This window comes from Erinaceus europaeus, chromosome 9 (genome assembly GCF_950295315.1).
Source record: "Erinaceus europaeus chromosome 9, mEriEur2.1, whole genome shotgun sequence".
NCBI lineage: Eukaryota > Metazoa > Chordata > Mammalia > Eulipotyphla > Erinaceidae > Erinaceus > Erinaceus europaeus.
The window spans coordinates 30,131,215-30,150,611 of record NC_080170.1 but is presented as its reverse complement, the minus strand read 5'-3'; positions in this window follow the sequence as shown (position 1 = coordinate 30,150,611).

Here is a 19,397-nt window from a genome sequence, read left to right as displayed (position 1 = left end):
ACTTTCAGACGCAGAGAATGGTTACTATTTTACCAGATTTACCCTCACATTTTCATGCCTTTACTTGTGCCACTTCATCTACCTGAAAAAGGTGCACATTCCACCTCTTTTTCTTCTCGACAATTCTAATTGCCTAGTTCAAATGTGATAGGTTCCCTCCCAGAGTTGGGGCCGAATGCATGCATCATTTTACCACTACCAAGCCACTTCCATTCAAAGAGACAGAGAGACACCACTGTACTGGAGATTCCCATGTAGTGCCACTTTCATGTGGTGCCAGGGCTAGGATCTTAGCTGCTCATATGGCAAGACAAAACCCTATCCTGTGAACTATCTTCCCAGCTCAAATGTATGTATCTGTTTTCTAGTGAAATCTTTCTTGATATGCCCAATATGAATTGTGTCTTCTTCATTCTCTAATACAGTGCTCACTTACAGTTTTTCCATCATTCTCGAAGTCTTTGTTCCATTTGTTGAATTAAGAGATGTTATCAGGGAGTCGGGCATAGCACAGCGGGTTAAGCGCAGGTGGCACAAAGCGCAAGGACCGGCGTCAGGATCCTGGTTCAAGTCCCAGACTCCCCTGGGAGTCACTTCACTGGCGGTGAAGCAGGTCTGCAGGTGTCTGTCTTTCTCTCCCCCTTTCTGTCTTTCCCTCTGTGGTGACGCAGTATGTCAGTGACCATGGACGGAAGCCCCGACACAGTGGTGACATCAGCCTTGGCGACAGAAGGCTGACAGAGTATGCAGTTATCTGCGCAGCTGCATGGTGGACTGAAGGTGATTCAGATTGTGCTGGTGTGCAAAGCATTGTGGGTAGGCTGAATAGACTTAAAAGGACAGCAGCCAGAACTCTGGCTCTCTTTTGGCTGCGGATTCTTCTCCTTCTTCTAGCGTTTGCCCTTCTTCCGTAGCCAGTCAACAGCGTCAGGTTGAGCCTGATGTAAAGTTTCGAGACCTCCTTTGAATCTGGAGAGGTGGCAGTCGTTGACTATGTGGGTCATAGTCTGTCTGTAGCCGCAGGGGCAGTTCGGGTCGTCTCTGGCTCCCCAGCGATGGAACATAGCGGCGCACCGGCCATGGCCTGTTCGATAGCGATTGAGGAGGGCCCAATCATAACGTGCTAGGTCAAAGCCGGGTTGACGCTTGCAGGGGTCTGTGATGAGGTGTTTGTTCTTTACCTCAGCTGACTGCCAATTCTGTTTCCAAGAGTCTGGAACAGAGAAGTTCAGTGTAGGCGTAGGGGACCAGATTGGGTGACGAGACGTCAAGCGTTGGACAGGGTGGGTGAAGATATCCGCGTATATTGGCAGGTCCAGTCGAGTGTAGACGTGGGAAATTAACTTAGATGATGCCGCATCCTGACGAATATCTGGCAGGGTGATGTTGCTAAGAACTGGCAGCCATGGGACCGGGGTGGAACGGATGGTTCCAGAAATTATCCTCATGGAGGAATATAATTTGGAATCGACCAAGTGGACATGGGGGCTACGGAACCATACTGGGGCACAGTATTCTGCAGTGGAATAGCATAATGCCAGAGATGATGATCGTAGTGTGGGAGCGCTCGCGCCCCATGAGGAGCTGGTCAGTCTTGCAATGATGTGATTCCTCGCGCCCACCTTTGCTGCAGTTTTTATGAGATGTTTGTGAAATGACAGAGTACGATCGAGAGTAACGCCAAGATAGACTGGCTGGGCTTCATGCCGGATTCTCGTATCGCCAAGCTGCACATTAAGCTCACACGAGGCCGAGGCATGGTGTAGATGGAAAAACAGATGACACCATTTTTGCAGTGCTAGGGATTAGTCACCATTTTTTACAGTAATCAGATATCAGAGACATGTCTTTCGTGAGTGTTTCCTCGAGGATGTCGAACTTGGATGCCTGAGTTGCACAGCAGTTGTCATCAGCGTAGATGAACTTCCTTGAAGAAGTTTCTGGGAGGTCATTGATGTAAATATTAAATAGCGTAGGAGCCAGAACAGAGCCCTGGGGGAGGCCACTTTAGACAAGTCTCCATCTGCTAGACTTGTCACCCAGATGCACCCGGAATCTTCTGTTTTGGAGAAAAAACGATATAGTGTTGGCCACCCATGGAGGCAGGCATCTTGAGATCTTGACTAGGAGACCACGGTGCCAGACCGTGTCATAGGCTGCTGTGAGATCAACAAAGACAGCACCCGTCTTTAAATTCTTCTGGAATCCATTTTCAATGTAAGTTGAGAGGGCCAGGGCTTGTTCGCAGGTAGATCTTCCGGGTGGAAACCAGCTTGGGCGGGTGATAGGAATTTCTCTGTAAGATGAGAAATACGTGACAGAAGCAGCCTCTCAAGGAGTTTGTAACACACGGAGAGGAGAGAAATTGGTCTATAGCTGGCAGCCAGTGTTGGGTCTTTCTTTGGTTTCAAAACCGCTATTATCTTCGCACGACGCCAAATTTTGGGCATAGATTCAGATTCCAAGATGTGGGACAGGAATGAAGTGAGCCACTTCTTTGCCGCGGGGTCCAAGTTAAGTATGAGTTCTGGGGTGATGTTGTCATAGCCAGCAGCCGTTCCTGGTTTAACCCTCTTCAAAGCGTCTTCCAGTTCAGACAGTGTAAAGGGAGAGAGTTTTGGAGAGGACAAGATAAACAGAAGTGGGATGACCACTCATGGGAAATTTCTCTTTTCCAGACTGGGTCGATCTTAGCACGTCCAACTTGAGTTATGTAACTGGCCACTGAGTTTGGAGATACGGGAGGATGGGAGACGGGAGGGGGTTGGCTACCAGCACCCAGACTATGAAGAAGCTTCCAGGCCTTCCTACTTGAGTGGGTGAAGTTCAGACTTTCGTGAGTTGTTGCCAGCGGGCTTGGCGCGCTGCATCCAGGGAGGCAATGAGATGGTCAGCCACATCTGGGTCGCCCGACTCATCATACTGCTTTAGTAGTTGCTCGCATTCAGCATCAAGACAAGGCGTAGTTAGCATGTCTCCCACGAGGAATGGCTTGGGAAGCTGCTTTGAGGATGGGTTGGCGGAAGCGCCTGTAGGAATCTTCAGAGGGGATAGAGTTAATTGGAATTGCAGGAATAGATTTGTTGGTAAGATCACTGAACAGACGCCAGTTTGCTTCCCGAAAGTTCCATCTTAGTTTCTCCGAGCACAGAATCAGTGGGAGCTGGAGACCAATGTGGATGATAGCTGGGTGGTGATGACTGTACGGGAAGATCTTGAGAACTTGTCTCATAGTGGGAAAGGCTTGGCCATTGACTGTGCTAATCCAGCACAGGTCGGGTGACGAGTCTTTATTCCATCTAGCACTGTGAAAAGAGCCTGGCTGTTTGGGATTGTATAATAGGGATAGGTCATTCGCTGAAGCCCAGTCGGCTAAGATAGAGCTGTCAGCACGAGTGGAGGAATATCCCCAGTCTTGGTGATGACTATTAAAGTCTCCAACGTAAACGGCTGGGTGATTCGGGCTAGGCAGGACCTCATTATCCCATGAGGCACTGGGAGGCTTATATACGTTGACGAGCTGAATAGTTCCAATAGTAATGGAGTCGTAGAAGGTCGAAGAGGCCGTATGGTAAACGTCCGCAAGACACGATTTGGCGTAGATGGCTCGGCCGTGTTTAGGATGGAGATTATAGCATATTAAATCGAATCCACTGATGGTGAATTGAGCAGCTTCATCGACTGCTATATGTGTTTCTTGTAGGCAGATAACATCTGCCTGATGCTGTATCGCCAATTGACCAATAAGAATGCGTTTGGCAGGAGTCGGGCTATAGCACAGCGGGTTAAGCACAGGTGGCGCAAGGCATAAGGACCGGCATAAGGATCCTGGTTCGAGCCCCGGCTCCCCACCTGCAGGGGAGTCGCTTCACAGGCAGTGAAGCAGGTCTGCAGGTGTCTAACTTTCTCTCCTCCTCTCTGTCTTCCCCTCCTCTCTCCATTTCTCTCTGTCCTATCCAACAATGACAACAACAATAATAACTACAACAATAAAACAACAAGGGCAACAAAGGGAATAAATAAATAAAATAAATATTAAAATAAAAAAAGAAAAAAAAAAAAGTTTGGCAAAGGACAGCCCCTCAACATTAAGTTGGAGGACTCGAAGAGCAGGACCAACAGCTTGAAAGCTGTCAGGAGCTGCTTGTTGCTGGCTTTGAAAGTGACTGGGATCCATGTGGATTCAGTCGGCTAGGAAGGATCGTCAGTTTCCCCAATGAATGGGTACTCACGGGATGCACCACGGGAAGGTCGATCCAATGCAACCCAGGAGCCTTTACCAGAGCTTATAATTGTTTATCTTATGGAACTAAACTTTGCTAACCATATTCAGACTTTATAGACCTAGTGTATACTTAACCCTTGATGATAAGTGCTTATTTTGCCTTTTACCTGTTTCACCCTAATAAACTGTGTATTGATTAAATCAGTTCCCAGCTCCCGCTGTGAATCCTTCCATGCACCGCAAGCAGCAGCCCCGACCCACAAAACCTCTTTTTAAGTTAATTTACAACACCCCTCCACTCCCCATTTCTCTCTGTCCTATCCAACATGACAACAATAATAATTACTACAAGGGCAACAAAAGGGAATAAATAAATTAATTTAAAAAAAGATGTTATAATCATCACTGTTTTATTGGTTACTTTTCCACATATCTATCTATAAATACCAAGAAGGCATGGATCACTCCTTATTTATACTCTACCCAATTAAGAAAACTGAAGCAAGTAGAGGCTTTCTTTACTTAGTCCTGTATTTTTTTTTCCCCTTTTTAAAAAATATTTATTCCCTTTTTTCACCCTTGTTGTTTTGTTGCCATTGTAGTTATTATTGTTGTTGGATAGGACAGAGAGAAATGGAGAGAGGAGGGGAAGACAGAGAAGGGGAGTGAAAGATAGACACCTGCAGACCTGCTTCACCACCTGTAAAGCGACTCTCCTGCAGGTGAGGAGCTGGGGGCTCGAACCCGGGTCCTTGAGCCGGTCCTTGCACTTTGCGCCACATGCGCTTAACTCACTGCACTACCGCCCAACTCCCAGCACTGTATTTCCTAGAACACTTTGTAAAGAACTTTTTAGAATACACACTACTTGGGGCTACGTGGTGGTGCACCTGGCTGCACATATATTACAACATTCAAGGGTTGGGTTCAAGCCCCTGATCCCCACATGCAGAGGAAAGCTTCATGAATGGTGAAGCAGTGCTACAAGTGTTCTTTCTCCTTCTCTATCTCCACCTTCCCTCTAGATTTCTCTGTCTCACTCCACTAAATAGTAAATAAATAAAATAGGTTTTTTTAAAAAAAGAACACAAAACTCATTAAAATTGTTAAAATTCAGACAAATGGATGAATAAATGAGTGAATGCATGGGAGAAAATATATATGTTGAAATTTTTTCTGGGTGTGTTTTAGAAAGCTTGGAAAATACAAGGAAAAATAAGAAATTCACATTCTCACCACAGGGATTTTCTTTTTTTTTTTTTTTTTAAAAATGTATTTATTTATTGGATAGAGACAGTCAGAAATCGAGAGGGAAGGGAGGGATAGAGAGGGTGAGAGGCACCTGCAAAACTGCTTTACCACTTGCAAAGCTTTCCCCCTGCAGGTGAGAACTGGGGGCTCGAATTTAGGTCCTTGCACACTGTAACATGTGCACTCAACCAGGTGCACCACCACCTGGCCCCTTCTACAGGAATTTTCATACAACTTTTGTCTTTTTTTTTTTTTTAACTCTGGTTTATGGTGGTGTTGGGGATTAAAACTGGGACCTTTGGTGCCTCAGGTATGAAAGGCTTTTTGTATAACCATTATAATATCTCCTCAGCACCATATAGCTTTTGGGTAGAAAAATCACATAAACTTTGGAAGATATCTTTATGGTAGCTGATGTTTAGAAATGGCTTAGAAAAATTACCAGCAGGGGACCGCAGTAGGTTAAGCGCATATGTCAAAAAGGCAAGGACTGTGGACCTACCCTATGACCCTGTAATTCCTCTCCTGGGGATATATCCTAAGGAACCCAACACACTCATCCAAAAAGATCTGTGTACACATAGGTTCTTGGCAGCACAATTTGTAATAGCCAAAACCTGGAAGCAACCCAGGTGTCCAACAACAGATGAGTGGCTGAGCAAGTTGTGGTATATATACACAATGGAATACTACTCAGCTGTAAAAAAATGGTGACTTCACCATTTTCGGCCGATCTTGGATGGACCTTGAAAAAATCATGTTGAGTGAAATAAGTCAGAAACAGAAGGATGAATATGGGATGATCTCACTCTCAGGCAGAAGTTGAAAAACAAGATCAGAAAAGAAAACACAAGTAGAACCTGAAATGGAATTGGCATATTGCACCCAAGTAAAAGACTCTGGGGTGGGTGGGTGGGGAGAATACAGGTCCATGAAGGATGATAAATGACATAGTGGGGGTTGTATTGTTAAATGGGAAACTGGGGAATGTTATGCATGTACAAACTATTTATTTACTGTTGAATGTAAAACATTAATTCCCCAATAAAGAAATAAATTAAAAAAAAAAAAGGCAAGGACTGGGTAAGGATCCTGGTTCGAGCCCCTGGCTTCCCACCTGCAGGGGGGTCACTTCACAAACTGTAGAGCAGGTCTGCAGGTGTCTGTCTTTCTTTCCCCCCTTTGTCTTCCCCTCCTTTCTCGATTTCTTTCTGTCCAATCCAACAGTGGCAGCAATAACAATAACAAAGATAAACAACAAGAGCAACAAAAGGGGAAAAAATAGCCACCAGGAGCAGTGGATTTGTAGTGCAGGCACTGAGCCCCAGCGATAACCCTGGAGGCAAAAAAAAAAAAAAAAAAAAAATCAGCAACAGGTGTTACTTGCTCTAGAGAGGACTTAGAGGACAGTAGTCAAAGATACACAGACCTTTATCTCAGAGAAAAACACATGTACATCAGGTGAGGCTGAGTTTCACAGCCTGTGTCAGTACTTGGGTATGTAGGTTTAACTTCAAAAGCTACAGGATAATGTAGAGGAAAGTATATCTCCCTATGCTCTTTCAGTCCCCAAACTCCTTCTCAGAGGTAACTATTATCAAAATGTATTTTATATATTTCAAAATATTTCTATTCTTAATACTTATTTGGAAAAATAATTTTTATTCTTTTAAGTGGGGGGGTCTATATTTTTAAAAATATTTATTTTCTTATTTATTTAGTTTTACCAGAATACTGCTCAATTTTGGCTTAAGGTGGTTCTGGGGATTGAACATGGAATCTGGGAGCCTCAGGCATAACCAGGGGGGAGAAATGAAGAGAGAGGGAGAGAGAGTGAGAGCAGAGTATTGCACATCTCTAGCAAATAGTGGTGCCACAGATAGAACTTGGAACCTTGGGAGTTGGGCAGTAGTGCAACAGGTTAAGCGCAGGTGGTGCAAAGTGCAAGGACTGGCCTAAGGATCCCGGTTCGAGTCCCCAGCTCGCCACCTGCAGGGGAGTCGCTTCATAGGTGGTGAAGCAGGTCTGCAGGTGTCTATCTTTCTCTCCCCTTCTCTGTCTTCCCTGCCTCCATTTCTCTCTGTCCTATCCAACAATGATGACACCAATAACAATAACCACAACAATAAAAAACAAGGGCAACAAAAGTGTCAGGAAATTGTGAGATGTGGCTGAGCTTGGCAGGGCTTGACCTGAGGAGTGTGTCTATCGTGTCAATCTCTCACTCTCTACTAACGGTTGAGTAAGGAGGAACAGGAGTAACCCCAAAGGTTTGCCTCGTCTTATCAAACTACCTGCCTCACAAAGCACCCTGCATTCCTGATACTATGGCCATTAGATAAAAAAAAAAGGGGGAGAAGTCGGGAAATTGTGAGGAGCCTCACAAAGCACTCTGCATTCCTGATACTATGGCCTATCTGTTACATGATCATTGTTTTGCCTGAAAGATCCCCACCCATTCCATTCCTTTGATCTATCTTCTTTCTACCTCAAGACCCTCCCTGCCTGCAGGGTAATATTAATCCTACCAGTTAAAACCCTCACAACAGTTGCTAAGGAAGTTTCTACCTTCCCAGCCTCCTTTTGCTTTTCTTTGTCCCTTTCCTAGCCATTTCTGTTTCCGACCTGCCACTTCTGGGTCAAGCCTTTTAAAAGCCTGGGCTGTCTGATCAATAAAGAGACTGCATTGCTTCCCGCCATGTGTTTGGTTCCTGAATCTTCTCCCTCACTTCGCTGAGTGAGTAGCAGCCCAGGCTGGCTCTGGTCAAGTTCTCTCCAGCCCAGCGAGTATAGTATGCTCCTGGGGAAGAGGCACCCCCACGCTAGCTCAACACAAAAGGTAATAAATAAATCAATATTTACAAAAAAAAAAAAAAACTTGGAACCTTAGGCATACAAGGCTGCTGAAATGCCACCATACTATGTCTCAGACACTGGAGAATAATTTTTATACATTATTCTTATTATTACCTTAGATGAATTCCATTATTAATAACCTAATGTTTAAATAATAACTATGATTTAGTTAGAATAACAAGTAAATTTATCTGGAGAACTAGCAATTTTTTTTGAAACATCGATGAATGAATAGTCTTGAGGTTGCTATATTTGTTGATTTCCATATTGTTTTGCCCACTGAAGTGGTTTTGCTTCTTTCTGGGTTTATGAGGGTGTGGGGTGCTTCTGGAGCAAAATCACAAAGCTATGTAATTTGACCTCTTCAAATCTATTTGGAAATTTCTTGTTAGTTTTCCAAAATGACTGTCTCTCATGTATGGACATTTTATTTTATTTTTAATTTTTATTATCTTTTTTTTAATTTGATAGAGACAGTCAGAAATTGAGAGGGAAGAGGGAGATAGAGGTGAGAGACAAATTCAATACTACTTCACCACTCACAAAGCTTTCCTCCTGCAGGTGGGGACTGGGGGCTTGAATCCGGGACCCTCTGTATTGTAACATGTGCACTCAACCAGGTGAGCCACCATCTGGCCCCTGGACATTTTAAAACTTTTGAATTTTTGCATTATAATTTCATGGAATGCATTCTATCCCTTACAATATAAGGAATCATAAAGTATGCATTGTTTTGATGTTTGTCTTTTTTTTCCTAACTCAACATCATGTTGGTGTGATTTGTTTTAAACAGGTAAGTTTTAGAATAATTTCCTGTATAGAAATTGGAAACTAATACAGGACCTTCTCTTAAAGAAGAGGCTCATGACAGTGAGTGACCCAGAAATTTGAGTTTCTTTCTTTCTTTCTTCCTTCCTTCCTTCCTTCCTTCCTTCCTTCCTTCCTTCCTTTCTTTCTTTCTTTACCAGAACACTGACCAGCTCTGGCTTATGGTGGTATGGGTGATTAAACCTGGGACTTTAGAACCTCAGGCATGAGAGTCTCTTTGCATAACCATTATGCTATCTACCCCTGCCCAAGTTTGAGTTTCTTAGGTTCTCTAGGGGGCTGGGTGGTGGTGCACCTGGTTGAGTGTACATGCTACAGTGTGCAAGGACCTGAGTTCAAGCACCCAGTCTCCACCTGTAGGAGGAAAGCATCATAAGTGGTGACTCAGTGCTGCAGGTGTCTTTCTGTCTCCCTCTCTATATTCTCTTTCCTATCAATTTCTGGCTGTCTCTATCAAATAAACAAAAATAATTAAATTTTTTTAGAAAGGACTCTGATAAATGGATTTCTGCCTATTTTGGGGGGGTCCACCCCTTCCCCCAGCACACTGCTTGGCTCTGCCTCTTCATATGACTAAGTTTACTGGACTGTTGTGGCAGAAACAGCTGGTTTTCCACCAAAATTCTTTCTCCTTATAGAAGTTGTAGGTAAGTTTTTTCTTTCAGCCGAAAGCGAGAAGGCCAGCAGCCCCTTGCAGCTAAACATGCCCGTGTACTTTCCCATGGAAGGTGTACAAGTGACATGTGTCCTTTTGGGCTGTGCTTGTAAGAAACTCACAACATGCTGCTCCTTTCTTCCTTCTCACATGTCACATGGTGACCAGCAGAGTGACCCTACTGAAAGCCAGGTGTTGAAAATGACAGAAATTGGCTAAATCCTTCAGTGACCTCAAGGAGAAGAGCTTCTTCTCCTTCATACTGGAACCCAACCCCTTCAATCATCTTGTTAACTGAAGAAAGCTTTATTGTATTTGAGTGATTATACTCAAAGGTCTGTGCATTAAATCAGGTGAACCTACCTTGACTTGTTATGTTCTTCAAGATGTAGATATTTAGACATTTCTATAGGGTCTAGTCTCCACGTCATTTATTTGTTAATATATTAGCTTTTTATTCTGTAATTTTTTTGTTACTGTTTTTGACCACAGCACCACTATGCACTGGTTACTAGTGGTGTCAGGGATCAATCCCATGACCTCTTGTTTGCAAGTCCTGTGCACTGGTAGTACACATTTCCCCAGCCTTTGTAAAATATTTATTTTGCATCCCAAAGAAGCAATATTTAATAAAACTAGGTTAAAAAGAGAAAAAAAATTATTTTGGGGAGTTGGGCAGCAGCGCAGTGGGTTAAGTGCAAGCGACGCAAAGCACAAGGACCGGCATAAGGATCCCAGTTCCAGCCCCGGCTCCCCACCTGCAGGGGAGTCGCTTCACAAGCAGTGAAGCAGGTCTGCAGGTGTCTCTCTCTCTCCCCCTCTCTGTCTTCCCCTCCTCTCTCCATTTCTCTCTGTCCCATCCAACAACAATAATTAAGTACAACAATAAAAAACAAGGGCAACAAAGGGGAATCAATAAATATTAAAAAATATTTATTTTTATGTGTGTGTGAGAGAAAGAGAGCTAGAGAGAGAGAGAGAGAAAGCAATTATAGCTACTTCTACAAAGCACCATCTACTCTGGCACATAGTAATACAGGGGATACTGAACCTGGGACTTCTGAGAACTCAGGCATGCAAGTCTTATATTCTCATGCTAGACTATAACACTAGCACATATAAATTTCAAATGTACAAAAGTGTAAGAAATAATATAATGAAGTCTTATGCACTCATCACTAAACTTGAACATTTATCATATAAGATCATCCTGTTTCTTAAGTAGATGCACCATTTCCTGCATATATATGTGTGGCCATTCCTATTGCTACTACCTGCTTTCCCCTCTGCTATTTCCTGGATTATCATTATTTACTTATTTTCATCTAATTATTTTATTACTTTATTTTTAAAATATTTATTTATTTATTCCCTTTTTCTGCCCGTTTTTTTTTATTGTTGTAGTTATTGTTGTTGTTATTGATGTCATCGTTCTTGGATAGGACAGGAATGGAGAGAGGAGGGGAAGACAGAGGGGGAGAGAGAAAGATAGACACCTGCAGACCTGCTTCACTGCCTGTGAAGCGACTCCCCTGAAGGTGGGGAGCCGGGGGCTGGAACTGGGATCCTTAGGCCGGTCCTTGTGCTTTGTGCCACCTGTGCTTAGCCCTCTACGCTACTGCCTGACTCCCTAATTATTTTATTTTACTTATAATAATTTTATCTTTCTGTTGCCACTAGGGTTATTGCCAGGGCTTGGTGCCTACATGACAAATACACCACTTCTGGAGGACATGTTTTTCTTTTTCCTTTCTTCTTTTTTTTAAAAATTTTTATTTTCCCTTTTGCTGTCCCTGTTTTATCGTTGCTGTGGTTATTATTGTTGTTGTTGATGTCATTGCTGTTGGATAGGACAGAGAGAAATCAAGAGAGGAGGGGAAGATAGAGAGGGGGAGTGAAGGATAGACACCTGTAGACTTGCTTCACCTCTTGTGAGGTGACTCCTCTGCAGGTGGGGAGCCAGGGGCTTGAACCAGGATCCTTACGCTGGTCCTTGCGATTGGCACCATGTGCGCTTAACCCTCTGCACTACCGCCTGACCCCATTTCCTTTCTTCTTTTTATTTGATATGATAGAGAGACTTTGAGAGAGAAAAGGGAGACAGAGGGAGAGAGACAACACCCTACAACACTGCTTCACTGCTTGTGAAGCTCCACTCCCGTAGGTGGGGACCAGGGGCTTGAGCGGGGGGTCTTTGTGCATAGTAGCATGTGCACTCAACGAGGTATATCACTGTTTGGTCCCATCCTGATTATTTTTAAGTAAATCTCAGAACGTCCAACATCATATCATTTCATTGAAGACATTTGAAATGCCAAATAAGCAACCTTCTTTACTTTTCCTAAAACTATCATAGAACCAGCTGTGACAAAAGCCAATTTGACAGCACATGATGAGGACTGTGTGAGCTGCAAGGTGAGCTCGCCTGCCGTGGGTGAAGCTCAACAGATGCCCACAATGTATTAGTATCTACCTTCACCCCATTCAAGATGGAAGCTTTGAGATTGTAAGAGACAGGTAGTACCAGGAAGGCTGAGAGTGTAGAATGATCACAATTGAGTCTAAAGCTGATGCCAGATAGCCTGGACTCCAAACTTCTAGCCTTTGATAAGCTACTAACTCATTGTATGTTCTTCAACCATTTACTTATTTATTTTTAATTAATTAATTTTTTTATAGAGACAGAGAAATTGAGAAGGAAAGAGAGAGAGATACCTATAATACTGCTTCTCACTCATGAAGCCTCCCAACTGCAGGTGGACACCATGGGCTTGAACCTGGGTCCTTGAGGTTGATTACATGTGTTCTCTACCAGGTGTGTCACTGTTCAGCCCCCTATTTAGTTATTGAGATCCTCACATTTTTTTCACTTATAAAATGAGGGTAGTACCTATCCTCAGTGACAGGATGGTTTTTAAAATATTTTATTTATTTATTTTGGATAGAGACAACAAGAAATTAAGAGGAAAGGGAGAAGTAGGGACTATGAGAAAGACACCAGAAGCACTGCTTCACCACGTGTGAAGCTTCCTTCTCCATGTGGGAACTGGGGACTTGGCCCTGGGTCCTTGGGCATTGTAACATAGCTCACTTGGGTGTCCCATCACCTGGCTCTGAAAGTAAGGTTTTTTAAAATTATAAACTTTAGCAGTCTGGAAGGTGCCAGGCCAAGCCCCTCGCCTGGCAGGCTGCATGCCCTTCACATGCCAGACCTGCAGGACAAGCCCCTCACCTGCAAGCCAAGCTCTTCGCCATTAGGCCCCACCCCTTCTCTGTGAGACCCCGCCCCTCAGCCCACCAGCCCTCTCGGCCTACCAGGCCCTTGCTACTCTTACTTATCACTCCGTCTTATTTCAATTCTTTTAAAAACTCCTGCATGATATCATTCAGGTTTCTGCCCAAAAGGTTTCTGTTCACCCCTACACTGCTATTCCCCTGACAGAAATGGAGTCTTTTACAGACATTGACCCATTTAAATATGGCCATTAGATAAAAAGAAAGGGGGGGGATGTTGGGAAATTGTGAGGATGTGGTTGGGCTTGGCAGGGCTTGACCTGAGGAGTGTGTCTATCCTGTCAGTCTCTCTCTTTACTGAGAGATTGAGCAAGGAGGGACAGAGGTAACCCCAAAGGTTTGCCTCGTCTTATCAAACTATCTGCCTCACAAAGCACCCTGCATTCCTGATACTATGGCCTATCTACATAATCATTGTTTTGCCTGAAAGATCCCCACCCATTCCATTCCTTTGATCTATCTTCTTTCTACCTCAAGACCCTCCCTGCCTGCAGGGTAATATTAATCCTACCAGTTAAAACCCTCACAACAGTTGCTAAGGGAGTTTCTACCTTCCCAGCCCCCTTTTGCTTTTCTCTGTCCCTTTCCTAGCCATTTCTGTTTCCAACCTGCCACTTCCGGGTCTAGCCTTTTAAAAGCCTGGGTTGTCTGATCAATAAAGAGACTGCATTGCCTCGTGCCATGTGTTTGGTTCCTGAGTCATCTCACTTGCTTCGCTGAGTGAGTAGCAGCCCAGGCTGGCTCTGGTCAAGTTCTCTCCAGCCCAGAGAGTATGCACCCAGGAAGAGGCACCCCCACGCTAGCCCGTCAGGGAGGTAGCATTGTGGGTAAAGTGCCAGATTTGCATGCATGAGGGCTTGGGTTTGATGCTACATGTGCCAGAGTGGCATTTTGATTTATTACCTCTCTCCTTTTCTTTCCCTCTCGCTCATTAATAAAAATGGACCTTTAAAAAATAAAATGAGAGACTTTATATGGTTATCAGTTTATGAAGTGGAAGCAAATATGAGCTCAGTTTTAAATTCTTATTGAATGTTTCCCTCCAGAGTATTATTGTAGTCACTTAAGCTACAGGGATCTATCAGAATCAGCACCACTGACCTTAAAGCAAAAATGCACAACAGTTTTCAGTGACCCAAGACAGCAAGCAAGTAGAAGGAACTAAAAAAAAAAAAAAAAAAGGATACCATAAAATGATACTTATATATGTTTCCCATATTTGATAGCTACTCTCTTCCCTGATACAGCTTTCTCATCCTATTTTTAACTCTGACACTATATCCCCTAGACAATACCTTGGCCCACCTGCATATTAGCTGTTGTTCTCAGGCAAAAATTAGTAAAGTCATGGGCCCCTTGTAATACAACTAAAATAGATCTACTAGCTTTTTCCAAAATGGAGATCCCATAACTCATCTGCTATATTCTTGCCTTTAGGTTCCTGATTATTAAACAATTTGTTGTGTTTTATATCTTAATGCTTTTTCAGCCACCAAGTTGCAGATGCTACCATGATATCAACCTGACTTCCCCTGACAGGACTTCACCAATGTACCCTGGACCCCCACCTCTCCAGAGCCCTGCTACATTAGGGAGAGATAGGGACAGGCTGGGAGCATGGATCAAGCTGTCACTGCCCATGTTCAGTGGAGAAGCAATTACAAATGCCAGACCTCCCATCTTCTACATCCCATAATGATCCTGGGTCCATGCTCCCAGAGGGATAAAGAATAGGAAATATTCCAATGGAGGTACTGGGATATGGGACTCTGGTGCTAGAAATTATCTGGAATTGTACCCCTCTTATCCGATGGTCTTGTCAATATTTTTATTTTATAAATAAATTAATAACAATAAAAAGAATCAGCACCATTGGTGGAGTAATTATTTTTTTCTAGGGTATAAATCGGAACCACCAGATGACAGAGAAAATTATGCTGCAGTTTATTTACAAACATCTTTCATCTGAAAAACTGGATACCACAGGGAGCTCCCTCAGACCAGAGAACAAGTAGAATCTTCCCTGAATTTCCCCTTTGCTAACTCAGCTTTTCCTCCTCCTAACCACCCCCACCCCAACAAAGAGCAGTTCTGGGGTGATGAAGAGGAAGGTGATATTAGATCTGACTTTTTTCATCTAGCAAAGTGTCTCTTTCTGTACTAGTGAGCTCAGAGCTCAGATACAACCAGAGATTAGGCTCAGAGCAGGCTTTACAAGCTCACAACCAGCCCAGCCTCTTTCCCAGTCAATGCCTACCTTGCCTAACTGTGACCTGGTTGGATCTGATCTTTTACTTCTCTTTTTCCTTTTTTTTTTTTTTTTTTAATTTCCCAGAGCCTCAGTCTTTCCCATGTGCAGTCATATTTGAGAGCTACTCTGCCCTCATCCAGCTTTCTAGTCCTATTTCCAGCTCAGAGAGGGAGAAGGAGAGGAAGAGGGAGAGGGAGACCACAACATTGGAGTTTCCTCCTGTGCCATGGTACCTCCCATGTACTGTCTGGACTTGAACCTGGGCTATGCACATGGTACTATGTCTGCCTCTTACTTCTTCACCTTTATGTTTGTTTTATTCACATTAAAAATTTTGTCCTTCTTTTGGTATATAATTTTTATTAGTGATTTAATAGTGATTTATAAGATTATAAGATATTAGGAGTATAGTTCCTCACCATTACCACCACCAAAGCTCCAACTGAACTATTTTTTTTAAAAGAAAGCATACAACAAAGTAATACAAAAACTGAGTGCTATATTTTTCTCTCATTCTGCCTGAATGTGTATGAAATGTTTCTCTTTTCTGGTTTCTTTTAATTATATAAACCTGTACTTGGTCATAAGTACCTACCTGGCCAGTTAGAACCTTTTTTAAAAAGCATATTAATTTTTTTATATTTATTTTATTTATTTATTCCCTTTTGTTGCCCTTGTATTATTGTTGTAGTTATTATTGTTGTTGTCGTTGTTGGATAGGACAGAGAGAAATGGAGAGAGGAGGGGAAGACAGAGAGGAGGAGAGAAAGATAGACACCTGCAGACCTGCTTCACCACCTGTGAAGCAACTCCCCTGCAGGTGGGGAGCCGGGGTTCGAACCGGGATCCTTATGCTGGTCCTTGTGCTTTGCGCCACCTGCGCTTAACCTGCTGCGCTACAGCCTGACTCCCAGCATATTAATTTTTAAGATGTATTTATTTCATGAGAAAGAATGAGGCACCAAAGTCTCTAGCATATGTGCAACTCAGGATCAAATCCAAGGCCTTATGCAAACAAGTCTGCTCCACACGCTGAGCCACCTCCCTGTCCACCAACTTTTTCTTTTAAAATGGTGTTTGACTTACAAGAAAGTAGTAGAGACAATATAGAGTTTCCATTTGATTTTCACCCAGTTTTCCTCATTGTAAATTACATTTCCCAGGTGCATTTGTTATAGCCAAAAAGCCATTGTTGATCTGTCAGGATTAAGTAAGCTCCAGCTTCATCTGGAAATACTTCTGTTATCAAATTCTTCCAGGATTGTTTTGGGAGCTATTTCACATTGATTCTTATTTATTTATTTATTGCCTCCAGGGTTATTGCTGGAGTAGCTGTGCCTGCGTTACAAATCCACTGCTCCTGGAGGCCATTTTTCCCATTGTGTTGCTCTTGTTATTGTTGTTGTTATTATTGCTATTGTTGTTGTTGGATAGGACAGAGAGAAGTCAAGAGAGGAGGGGAAGACAGAGAGGGGGAGAGAAAAACACCTGCAGACCTGCTTCATCGCTTGTGAAGGGACGCACTTGCAGGTGGAGAGCTGGGGGCTCCAACCGAGATCCTTACGCTGGATCTTTACGCACCATCTGTGCTTAACCGCCTGGCCCCCTTCACATTAATTCTTTTATCTCCTTGATGTGCACCATCTTTTCATTTTTTCTTTTTTAAAAAGTTTTTTAATATTTATTTATTTATTTTCCCTTTTGTTGCCTTTGTTGTTTTATTGTTGTTATTGATGTCGTTGTTGTTGGATAGGATAGAGAGAAATGGAGAGAGGATGGGAAGACAGAGAGGGGGAGAGAAAGATAGACACCTGCAGACCTGCTTCACCGCTTGTGAAGCGACTCCCCTGCAGGTGGGGAGCCGGGGGCTGGAACCGGGATCCTTCCACCGTGCGCTTAACCCGCTGTGTTACCATCCAACTCCCATCTTTTCATTTTTGGAGCACTACAGGATGTTCCGTCTTTTATTTTCTCTGCTCTAGCCCTAGTACTAAGCCGTCTCTCCAAGGAAACTTGTTTTTTTAAATTCAAAAATGGTAGCAAATAGCAACAGTGGGGTGGGGACCAAGAAAATTTGTTGAGGTGCATATGGAGTCTAGTTGCATACACATATTATGCATCATAAAGCTAGAAGTAAAATGCATGTAAAGTTATCTTAAAGACTTGATATTCTGGGGCAGGTGGTGGTGCACCTGGTTAAGCACACACATCGTGTTCAAGGATCTGGCTTTCAAGCCCCCTGGTCACCACATGCAAGAGGAAAGGTTTTCAAGTGGTGAGACAGGGCTGCAGGTGTCTCTCTGTCTCTTTCCCTCTCTATCTCTCCTTTCCCTCTCAATTTCAGTCTCTATCCAATAATAAATAAGTAAATAAATGAACAATAATTAAAAAATTTATTATCTTTATTTATTTATTGGATGGAGATAATCATTGTAACATGTGCGCTCAACCAGGTGTGCCACCACCTGGCCCCTTAAACAATAATTTTTTACAAATAATTAATATTTTCATGTTAGTACTATCAACAATACCTTATATTTATATAGTCATACTCTGTTTCTTAGGGGATATGTCCTGCTTGACCCCTGACTAGTCAGCAGTCTTAAGTTATGAAAACTTATAATACTGGACAGCAATTAAGAGCATGTTTGTTTGTTTTCCTGCTCCTCTCAAGGTTTTACCACTTCTCACTGACCTTTTAAGATACATAGAAACAGGGTGGGAGTAGATAGCATAATCGTTATGCAACCAGACTCTTATGCCTGAGGTTTCAAAGTCCCAGGTTCAGTCCCCCTCCACCACTATAAACCAGAGCTGAGCAGTGCTCTGATTAGAAAAAAGAAAGAAAGATAACCTTGAGAACCTCTGGGGCGTGGATCATTTCCCTGAATGCTTCTCTTGATCCATACTGTTTGATGCTGAGCTTAACCAAATCAATGCAATCAGTACCACCTCGGCACATTTCACCTCGGATTGTGTCCGGAGACACCAGGTGCAGAATGTCAACCCTTCAGCTCCAGTACTCTGGTGAGACTGGTCTTAGCTCAGAGGAATGCTCAATTTCATATCAGGTGGTGCACTTCCTAACAAAGCCACAGAACCTAGATAAAGACCAGGTCCCATGAGACAGAACACATATGTACATGTATCCTTAAGTTAAGGGAAAATATATACCCTAATAAATATATACCCTAAAAATATATACCCTAAGAAGTGCACAATAGTTTGAAGTGACTCAATAAGTGCAGCAAGCAAGTAGAAAGATCTAAAAAAGCACTTAATCAAATAGTTTCTACTTAGGCCCAGATACCCTCCTCACCTATTTCCTGTTTCCAAGGCTAACCTTGTCAGATAAGCTTAAGGACTACAAAAGCTGGATAGGGGCAAGAGACTGGCATACTTTAATGATGGCTCTTTTGGCAACCCCCTTGTCCATGGCCCTAGTCAGGGAATCCTGGGATTCCCATGTAGATATGTTGGGCCTAGACCTCTAGCAGATCCCTCGCCCCACTGTCACTGGTCATCTCCATCAGGGACAGCATAGTGGACCCACCTGTGGGCCTCTATAGGACCTTGCCCTCAATGTGTGTCAACATTGGTGGGGGCTGTCCCATTCTCCGAAGGGAGGTTAGGTCGGCATATTCTGCCACTTGAGGAAGACAGGTCCTGGAATGAGTGTCGCCTAGAGTGCCCCTGGCTATGACCACAGAATGCAAGCTCAGACCTACAGGGATACAGAGGTTACACAGGTTCCTGTGCTGAATATGGGCCCCAGATCAGATCGATGGGGTTTACAGTTAATAATCTTTGTATACTTTTCCCATATTTTGGAGCTACTCTCTTCCCTGATACACCTTTCTAGTCCTATTTTCAACTCTGACACCATCTCCCAAGACAGCACCTTTGGCCCACCTGCATGTTAGCTGTCGGGCCCAGGCAGAAATTAGTAGTCATGGGCCCTTCATAATATACCTAAAATAGACCTACTGGCCTTTTCCAAAATGGAGATCCAAATCTCATCGGTTATAGTCTTACGC